The sequence below is a fragment of the Cryptomeria japonica genome, chromosome 11 (genome assembly GCF_030272615.1).
Source record: "Cryptomeria japonica chromosome 11, Sugi_1.0, whole genome shotgun sequence".
Lineage (NCBI taxonomy): Eukaryota > Viridiplantae > Streptophyta > Pinopsida > Cupressales > Cupressaceae > Cryptomeria > Cryptomeria japonica.
The window spans coordinates 482,049,125-482,059,756 of NC_081415.1; positions in this window are offsets into that span (position 1 = coordinate 482,049,125).

Consider the following 10,632-nt stretch of genomic DNA (forward strand, 5'->3'; position numbering starts at 1 on the left):
AAATTAAACCCTCTTTAAAAACACTTAAAAACCTTAAAATCCACCAAGGGCAGCATACGGACACTTGGAGGCCTAAAACTAGGAAAATCCTTGAGCCCTTGCCAAATGAATAGCAGGATTTCTAATAAGTTTCACAAGCAAGTGCATCATTTGCAAGAGGGATCCCTAAAGGACCGGGTAGGAGGCCTAATTAGTCACAATCCTTGTATCCCTATTTTGTAGGCAAAAGACAAAATTGTGAAATCGGTAAGGGGTAGGAAGCTTGAAACCTCTTGGGGGCACATGAATGGGTGGAAAAACCTTGTATTGGTCCTGACCCATCCTTTCTAAGACCTAGGAAGGTGTGGAACAAGCCAAACCCTTATTAGCCTAAGTAAGGGTTCCTTGAAACTCATGAGTAGGTGAGACCTTAGGAGTAGTTTATCAAGTTGTTGGTGGGTGGATTGGGCAAGGTCAGGGGATTCCATGAGCAGAGGAAGTCCTAGAGACCCTAGGGTGTTTTTAGAGCACCTGGTGATCCAAGGAAAGGATCCAAGAGCATAGACTAGGCTAGTCTATCCCAAACCCCATCCCATCACTATGAAGTCCAATTACACAAGAGAAGGCAGAATCTCAGACAAAAAGAGATGGATGTTTGTACCTATACTAAAGAATTCCAGAAATTGAGTATAAAGTCTAAGAAGGCCGAAGATTAAAGTGAAAGAGTGGCAAGGTATCTAAATGGCCTAAGGTGGAACATACAAGAAGAGTTGAACCTCTTGTGCCCTGACACTATTCATAGATGCTATCAATTAGAATTAAAGGTAGAGGAGAAGCTCAAATGAGACAAGAGCAAAGCAGTAGAGGAAGGAGCAACTTCAGAGGAAGAGGATCAAATTTTGAATTCCAAGGAGAGAGAAGTCAAGACTACTCAAGAAATGACAGCAACAACAAAGGAAAATTCAAAGGTTTTAACTGCAACCAAGAGGGCCAAATTTTAGAGGAAGATCATCAGGAAAAGGAGCAGGACCAATAAAATGTTTTGACTACAACCAAGACGGACACATTGCCAGCAGATGCCTAGAGAAGATGGGGTCTAATTCCCAAGGAGAAAGGAGAGCCAATCTAACCCAAGAATCAGATTACCAAGGCAGTAGTAAACCTGATTCATATGGTTATCTAGAGACCAGAGAGGCACTAATGTTGATAAGAACCCTCTTGAAGGTACCAACACCTATGGAGCCACCTCAGAGGAAGTCTATCTTCCACACCACTTGCCAATCAGGAGGAAAGGTATGTAAAGTTCTGGTTGACTCAGGGTCTACTAAGAATTTTGTATCAATAGAAATGGTAGAGAATTTGAAATTGAGGAGGATACCCCATCCATACCCCTATAAGGTGTCTTGGCTCACAAAAGGGCAAAAAACTCTTGTAGAAGAGCAGTCATGGGTAGAATTCCAGATAGGAGCTTATAAAGATAAGATTTTGTTTGATGTTGTTAACATGGATGCTTGTCACCTCTTGTTTGGAAGACCATGGCAATATGACCTCAAATCACACCATGATGGCTTTAGGAATACCTATTTCATCACAAAGAATGGAAAGGTCATAAATCTACTGCCCCTGATTGAAAACAATGAAGAGTAGAAAGAAACTAAGTCCAAAGTGATGATGATGGAGGGCAAACCATTCCTCAAGGAGATAAAGATGGAAGAAGGAATATGCTTTGCATTGCTTCCAATACCAACCTCAAAGGGGAAGCCTACTACAGATGATAGGGTAGAAGGAAAGGACAAGGATCTTAGTCTGGAAGTGAAGGAGATCATTGGCAGATACCAAGGAATAGTTGCAGATGGAGTGCCAAGGAGTTTTCCACCAATGAGAGAGATCATTCATTGTATTCACTTGATCCTAGGGGCTACATTGCCTAACAAGGCTTCATACAAACTCACACCACAACAAAATGAGGAGATGGCAAGGCAGATTCAAGAGTTGCTATACGTTGATTAGATTGGAAAGAGTCTTAGACCTTGTGCAGTATCGACAGTTTTGGAACCCAAAAAGGATGGAACATGGAGGCTTTGTACTGACTCAAAAGCTCTCAACAAGGTCACCATAAGGTATAGATTTCCAATTCCTAGGATAGAGGATTTGCTTGATTGTTTGGGGGGTGCAAAATATTTTTCTAAAATTGATAAGTGGAAAACAGCCTTCAAAACAAATGAAGGTTGTATGAATGGAAGGTTATTCCATTTGGTTTGTCTAATGCCCCAAGTACATTCATGAGACTCATGAATGAAGTTTTGAAATAATTCACAGGGAAGTTCATAATAGTGTATTTGGATGACATCCTAGTATTTAGCAGGACAAAGCAAGAACACTTGAGGCATCTAGACATGGTTTTGAAAAGGTTGAGTGAAGAGGAATTGATGATCAATATGGAGAAGTGTTTGTTCATCAAGGAAGAGCTCATCTACCTAGGATTTGTGATCTCCAAAGTTCACTTGAAGATGGATCGAGATAAGGTAAATGCAATTCTTTCTTCACCTACTCCTAATACTATTGGTGAAGTTAGAATTTTCCATGGATCATCCACATTTTATAGATATTTCATAAGAGGTTTCAGTCAGATATGTACTCCAATGTTGGAAACCATAAAAGGTGGTCAAAAGTGCAGGTTTTCTTGGACAAAGGAGGTGGATGTGGCATTTGAAACTCTCAAGAAAAAGGTAGCTAACAATCGGTACTTTCTTTACTTGATTTTAACAAAATGTTTTAGATTGAATGTGATGCTATTCATATGGCCATAGGAGCAGTCATAAGCCAAGAGGGCAGACCTATAGCATTCTTTAGTGAAAAACTCAATGACGCAAAGAGAAAATATTCTTCTTATGACCTAGAAATGTATGTACTAGTTCAGGCATTGAAAAAATGGAGACACTATCTTCTACCAAAGGAATTTTTGGTATACAATGACAACCAAGCCTTGAGTTTCATTAATAGCCAAGAAAAGTTAAGCCATAGGCATATGAAGTGGGTAGAATCCCTACAAGCATATACCTTTTCCATAAAACACAAGAAAAGAGTAGCCAACAAAGTGGTTGATGCACTGAGTAGGAGAGTGCTAGCCATATCTAAAATCCAATTAGAAAGCATTGGGATTGATGCAATGAAAGATATGTATGCTGCAGATGAGGACTTTAACAATATTTACAGGGCATGTACTAAATTTGGTGAAAGGTATCATGTTGAGTTTTCTGATTTTCTGATCCAAGATGGACTTATTTTCAAAGGTGGGCAATTGTGCATACCAAAATGCTCAATGAGGACTAACATCATCAAGGAAAATCATAGTGGAGCTTTGGCAGGTCATTTCGGTTTGGACAAGACACTTGAATTGGTAAGAAGGCACTACTTTTGGCCTAAATTGCAGGTTGATGTAAGAAAGTTTGTAGATACATGCACCATTTGCCAAAAGGCAAAAGGAAGAAGTACCAATGTTGGTCTCTATCAACCCTTACCCATTCCCTCAAGACTATGGGAGAGTGTGTCAATGGACTTTGTAATGGGTTTACCTAGTACCCAAAAGGGTTTTGATAGTGTATTTGTGATAGTGGATAGGTTTAGTAAAATGGCACATTTCTTGCCATGTAAATCCACTAGTAATGCATCTTATATAACAGATTTGTTTTTCAGAGAAGTGGCAATGATTCATGGACTTCCATTGAGCATAGTGTGTCAAATTTGTTGGCCATTTTTGGAGAACTCTATGGAGGAAACTTGGTACCAATTTGTCCTTCTCATCAGCCTATCATCCACAAACGGATTGGCAAATAGAAGTAGTAAACCAGTCATTAGGGAATTTGTTGAGATGTCTTACAAGGAAGCATGGTGAAAAGTGGGATTCAATCTTACCTCAGGCTAAGTGTGCCTACAATGACATTGTAAACAAAAGCACAGGGAAGTCACCATTTCAGATTGTGTATGGGTTGCATCCAAGAGGGGTATTGGAGTTGAGAAAACTACCCCATACGGATCCCATAAGTGCATACGGTGAGAGGTTTGTTGAAGCCATAAAATAAGTTCATCAACAAGTCAAAATACAACTTCAAAAGTCATCAGAAAAATACAAAGAACATGCAGATCAGAAAAGGAGAGAGGTACAATTTCAAGTTGGAGATTTGGTTTGGGCAAATTTGAAGAAGGAAATGTTACCCAAGGGCAAACACACTAAGCTCATGCAAAGGAAAGTAGGACCATGTCAAATCTTGAAGAAGTTTGGCACCAATGCTTATGAAATTCAATTACCATCAGAACTTGGCATATCTCCTATTTTTAATGTTTGTGATCTAACTCCTTTTAAATGTGACTCTAATGCAGGTAACTCACAGTAGGTCCTAGAAGAAGAAGTAGATATAGATTTTCCCAAACATGAGCCACCTAAACTTGAAAAAGTGTTGGACACCAAGATTGTAAACAAGACCAGGAACAATGAGTACAAACAATACTTGGTCAAATAGAAAGGAAAACTAGACTATGAAGCCATTTGGTTGGATGAAGATCAGATCAAGAAGCATGGCACTACATTACATGACCTCATCTCAAGTGGACTTGAGATTCATTCACCCCAAGAGTATGGTGCAGGATCACCTCATGACTAATATAATAAGAGAAATAAAGGCTAAAGGACACACATGAGAATGTGACCTTTCAATCTTTATAATAGGGTAGTCTTGTTTGTTTGATGTTTAATTTGTTTGTAATAAACCCCACCTTGTTACCCAATGACAAGGATTTGGCAAATTGATAAGCCACCATGGGAATATAGGCCTACGGGTATGGTTGAGTATTTTTCTAGGTGTTTATGTATTAGAGATGTCTTAGGAATGTTTAGGACATGTTGAAGCACCTCTAGGTAGTCAGATTTAACATATGTCAAAAGTTGCTCAAACTTGACAACTTTTAATGACAACTTTTGGTTGCAAATAGAAACTTCCTTCCAACAGTCACCTTGGTTAAAAGGGTGCTTGATAACCATTGAGGAAGGTATAAAATTTAATCCCCAATCACCATTGAGGAAGAGAGAATGAGGAGAGAATGACTTTGTAAACTTTTGGCATCATTGAAGTAATATATTTCTGAGAATTTCCTGCAATCCCGTTATTCAACACGGTGTACCATACTGTATGATCCTTTTTGAATTAGGAAAGTAGTAGGATGTGTTAGAGTGGCCAATCACCTTCAAATGCATCAAGTCTGAGGTCATAATTCGCCAAGACCAGGAAGAAATCGGCAACTTTCTGGAAGTAGTTTAGACTTGACAGTTTTGTCTAGGGTTTTGCAAAGAAAAGGCCTTATCTTGTTGATCCTTCATTGGTGAATTGCAGATTTGAAGGGGATGTAAGTGTGGCCAATGTATTTTAGGATTTTAAAGGCCTTTTGTAGGGTAGTACCAGTTGGAGGTGAGGGTTTGATGCATTAAGGTGGGGAACTCCATGTGGCCATCGGTAAGTGTAAGAAAACAAGTCTCACATCAGGGGTTAAAGGGTTTGATCATGGCCTAAGACTTAGGAATTGGTGTCTTTGCAATGGCTTAAGAGTATTACTTGAGTTTTTTTGGTGAGTTAATGTTTGTGTCTACACACTCCTTTGTAAAATAGGCCTAATTGGGCTATATCGGTCTCCTAACCAAAGTAGGGTTTGGATTCTTGTATTCCCTACCTATAAGAACTCTTAGGATATGGTTTGTAACTCCCAAAAGGGTATCCAAATCTAGAATTTTTTGTTTGGCATTTTGGAGAAATAAAGAGTTAAGTGTGGAAAACCAGTCTGGCAGGGCTACTAGGTTTTGTAGGCCTTGTTGCAGCAATTACCCAAACCAGTAGAGGGAACCTGAATTCAATGATTGTAGGAAGTCTCCCTAACCTAAGGGAATTAAAATCAAACTTAAATAGCCATTGTTGCATTGGAGAAGGGACCAAACCATTGTTGGTCGTAAAAGACCTTGTACCAGTAAATGAAAGAGACCTTGTACCGTTAGTCTTTTGTTTTGAAGAAAAAGATGTGGGACTTGTCAAACTTATGTTCCTTGACCCCTGGAGTGTTGTGTGATTGATAGGTTCCTTGGTGTGCTTTTGTATTAGGGGAACCTATCCTATATCAGTACTGAGACCTCTGCATCAATTTCCCATAATGTAACGCATAAAAATATTTGACCTTGTTAAAATGAACTGGAGGAAAATTGAGAGGGGGGGTGAATCAGTTTTCCACAAGTTAAACAATTATTGTAGATTATAAACCTTCTACCAAAGAAAAATGAAAATAGCATAGTGAAAGATAAAGCATGAGAGTACACAACACACAACAACAATATTTTGACGTGGAAAACCCGGTGAAGGGAAAAACCACAGTGGGAAACCCTACCCACAATCAGATAGTACTTCTACAGCAGTATGTGAAAATATTACAATGGGGATTTAACTTGTGATCAAGCCAATAGCCTAGATGACACTCCTCAACACAAAAGTGAAGTCTCACTAACTTATATAAACATCAGACTACAATCCAGAGGAAATGAACTGTGGAAATAGCATCTCTTAATGCTTGGTTACAGTTTCAATGAAGCACAGTGTCTGCCCTACAACACCAAACTCTCCACAACACTTCACTGAATGATTTATCCTTATTCACACATTTACCTCTCTCTGATAATGCAGACAAAATACCTATCACCAAATTACATAAACATATCTCCTATATATACAAATCATCAACCTTGATAAGAAGGTTGGCTAAACCCTCAACACTCAACTTATAATTATAAAAATTACATTACACGATACAAAGATTGACCACTGAACCAATATTATGATTTACATTACATAGCATGGACCTAATTCAAATTCCCAATCAAAAACATCCACCAGAAATCCCTCCAATATCGACCGCAACACGTTATATCAACCGGGAAAAACCCTTAGTGTCAATAACACATAATATCCTACCAGACACAAATAGGATCACCAAATCTTCACGCTAGCCAATATGAAGCACCAAACAATTGGGACACAATCAAGAACACCTTTAGCATGTTAAGAACCATTTCTAGAATCCGCATCAAAACCACTTAATCATTTCATCTAATATCACCAATCGGGACCAAGAACATCAATTGGCAGTCTAGAACATAATCAATAGCTTCTGGAGCACCAAATCATGAACCAACTAAATATGACATACATATAATCATCATGAATATCCTTCCAAAACCGCATCCAACAACCTGAACATATTGAAGCAGAATCTTTGATAACCTCTGCCAAAACTATGTCTAATCGGAGCAGTGTTGACATCAATGATGACACATAATCAATTCCTGCATATTTCCAACAGACCTCGGGTGAAAAAATGATTACACCAATGTGTTGGTAATTTCCAAATTTACTGAAAATGCCTCCTTGCTTCAATTTACTTCAGAATAAAAGGAAATCATCTTTGGGTGAAAAATCAATTTACCATACCCTGATCTTTGGTGGTTATTCACACTTATTATTTTTACTTAGCACCTATTGTGAAATAAAATCTGCTTTGTGGGTGGAGAGCGTACTCCACTGCATTGCATAATTGATTCCTGGTGAAAGGAATCTTCTTTACACTCTTAAATTTTCAATCTTTGAAATCTCCCTTATATCTTGTACTTTTCCATTTTGAAACTGAAACACCCCATAGAACCCACATCACAAAGTGGTGTCACTTAAGTATCTTAAGTGTCTTAGATTTACATTTTACACGGGGAGGAACAAAGATATTGATTTAGAATTTTCAATTCCCACAACAACGTTCATAGAATACCATAACTGAGTCAAAGTCTAGATCTTATCTGCACATGAAAAAGCCATTTTGGCTTTCAGTATTCAAAGGGACTCGGAAACTTCCTCGGTAGTGAGAATTGGTGACTGTAACCTGGCCCATGACCATCGTATTTATTATTATCAAGCTGGTTTATGCAGTATAAACTTCATAGCAACCTTTTCCTTACTTTATAACCTTTCGCCATTTGCAAACTCTACCTTCAAAGAAAAGTTGCATCCCTAAGGCACAAACAATACTTACAATATTGAGGTGTGTTGCAAAACACATTTTTGGTTTGTGAACTCTAGGAGTTCTTCTTGCATCATTGATTATGTGCACACTTTGAAATGATTATATTATACACTCGTTGTTCCACATACTGGCCACCACATTCATCCCTTGGCATGCAAATAGGTGTATTACATAAATATTTTATACACACATCAATTGTAGCATAACACTAAAGATCAATTGAACAACAAATTGCCCTTATCTTTCTACATAATATTCTCTAAATCAACACTCTAAAAACACTTTGTTTTCATATCTTGGTCCTAAACCAAGGTTTTGGCACCAGCCCCTGATTTCTTTCATGACAGAGATCAACGCCTCCCACATTTTGTTTTTGCATTTTTCTACAACAAACAATAGAGATTTGGTGGGTGAAAATACATGAATCACTGCAAATATTGGCATCAACCAATTCATTATGGTCACATTGTTTCTGCCTAAGGATTTGCAACATAGAATACTAGTTTTTCTTTGTTCTAGTCACTGCCCCTAAACCTTTTACACATTCAGCGACCTATGCCTGATCCAAAAATCTCCATCGTCATTCACACAAAGTCCACTCAATGTTAATATAATGATCTCAATCAATGCCTTGGCTTCTTCACTGAAATAGCCTCGAACCCAGTATATTCTCATACAAACACCTTACGGTGAATTGGCATGTCCATGTTGTGGTCCCGGACTTTCATTTAATACAGTAAAAAACTCCTTTCGAATACCTCATAGTGGCAGTCCCTAATGATATTATATAGCCTTGACAAAACAAACTTTATGCTTTCGGTGTTTATGTGGCATTGCCCTCCCATACTTGCAAATATCACAGTATTAATCATTCATGGAAAATCTCCATAACTCACAGCTTCCCAATACAGTGATCCCTACTCATTGAATCATTATTGCAGCATTCTCACCCCCAAATCTCCATCGATGCCCATGACGTGACTATCAACATTTTGGCATCCCATGCATTTCATTCGAATGGATTACCATGACATTCTCCATCAATCTTCAGTGTATATTATGGGTTCATCACTTAGTCTTCAAAACTCAGCCTCACATGATGGTGAATATAGTGTGATCAACCAGAGGAGATCTAGCATGTTCACATTCCCTGCGCAGTAAACAATTCGTAGTTATGACTTCATGTTACGATTTTGCTACCACGCCCTCTCATTTTCCCTTTTGAGATGCCCTAGTCTTCATTTTTCAAACCCTGCAGCATGCCTTGCTCTGCTCCTATTCCCATATGGGACGGCAGGGAAAATCTCTTTCCCTTGCATTTTGCTGCATACTACCTTCTCCATGCTTACTTCGCAGAATTTTTCCTTTGTCCTAATTTTTGTGCGGAGTGGCGAGGTGTTTTCCTTTTCTTCTTGGGATGCTTTGCTCTACCTACCCCAAGCTCATTCTGGGCCAACACGATAACAAGTGCGGGGTGGAGGGGAGCTTAATCCCTTCTCCCTGCAAGCCTGCGATATTTCTACCTCTAACTAGCTTCTTTGGCGAGGTAATGGAATGGGTTTTTTTAAAACTTTACAAGATCCCTCACCCTTATGAATTTCTCCTCCGGACCCCACCAATTACATTTTAGGAATATTAATAACCAAAGTTTAAATCACTTGTAGAAGTGATTTAAATAATTTTTCCTTACGTAGGCTAAATCATTAAAAATATTTAATGAGCCTTTTGTGCTTCTAGGACTTGCATAAACTAGGTAAATCACATTAATCTCATCTCATTTTTATCACCCAAATAGACCTAGAAGCAAAAATAATTATATATCCTTTTAGGTGATTATTTAATGGATATTGTTGGGTCATGACTTTAGTCGGGTCTCTAATATTTTGGCAAACCATTCACCAAACTTTGATCATTCAAATGCTTTATTTTCTCCTTCAATCCTATTGAGATAGCCACGTCATTATTTAAACCAGTTTTGATTTAAATAATAATTTTTTCCTCAAGCAAGTACCAACTCCTCTTGATTGGTCACAATTTTTATTCAAGTCCCAGGGTGGACCTAGCTAAAAAAAATATATCGTTTATGAACAACTAACCTGTGAAAATGCTCTAAAACCCTGATTAGACGAATTTTGAATGTGAAAAATTGAGTGGATGTTAATTAAAGTTGCCTACTTACAATTTTATGAAAATGCACCTGTGAGATCATTCTAAAACTTGCCCAAACACTCAACTGAAAAAATATCAAATCTTAGTTTCACGAGCCGCCACTTGGCAAGCTGAAAGATCTGGATACTATGAGCATGTGCACAAGAGGGTTTAGCCTGATCTGATCATACATGCAAAATATTTATGCTCAAACTTGCCTTCTCTAAAAAATTCTATAAATATTACCATTTAAGCCCTGAAAAAGTGCATTTGGAATTGGCCTTGAAAAAATATCAAATGATGAGCTGGGGGGGTACAGACTGGCCAAGTTGTAGATAATTATATAGACAATGACTGGGAGCAATTACTTTTCCATGCAATTCAATAGGGTGTAAGATAAAA